The sequence below is a fragment of the Bactrocera latifrons genome, unplaced genomic scaffold (genome assembly GCF_001853355.1).
Source record: "Bactrocera latifrons isolate USDA-ARS-PBARC rearing strain unplaced genomic scaffold, ASM185335v1 scaffold_279, whole genome shotgun sequence".
In the NCBI taxonomy this organism is placed as follows: Eukaryota; Metazoa; Arthropoda; class Insecta; order Diptera; family Tephritidae; genus Bactrocera; species Bactrocera latifrons.
Window position 1 is genome coordinate 381,675 of NW_017536396.1, and position 687 is coordinate 382,361.

The following is a 687-nucleotide window of genomic DNA, read 5'->3' on the forward strand; positions in this document are numbered from 1 at the left end:
CGAAAACATTAGATCTTCTTGGAACTTTTCAAGAGCCCATAGAAGGAAGTGATGTCGGTTGTATGAGCTGTATTTTGTAAGCTTTCTATTTAAGATCTCTACGTAAAATGCGTCAAGTCGTTCCATACATCACTCCGAGTTGCTCCACGGCCTTCGTGTATCGTGTATTCAGCTACGGCTGCTATATGGTATTTTCTTCACTGCTAGCTGGACGTGRTGTATTCGGTCGAATATTATCCAACAATGTATACTGGGACTCAAGATGGGTGATAGTGTTGCGTATAGGACGTTCAGTATGCCTATTACGTTGATCATTATTGGAGCGATATGCGCGAAATACATTGTTTACAGAACATGAATTTTCGTAATAAAGTTGAACGATTTGTATATGTTGTTCAGGCGTAAGTCTTTCCATGATGAAATGCCAAACAATACTTAATAGAAATAACATGAGAGCTTGACACGACTCGCGCGTTAGCCGTCAAAAAAGCCTATTGAAAAAGTACCTCTACTTGGATCATTCCCAATCCAATTGTGCCCCATCAAAGTCGACAAAATTAAACTTGTTTCCATATATTTCACARTATGAACCCTTGAGGCTTAAGTTTTTGTGATACAAAAAATTACTTAATTTAACCTATCTGCAGCTTTTCGAAAATTATTGCAGATTTGCGGAATTCAAGACAA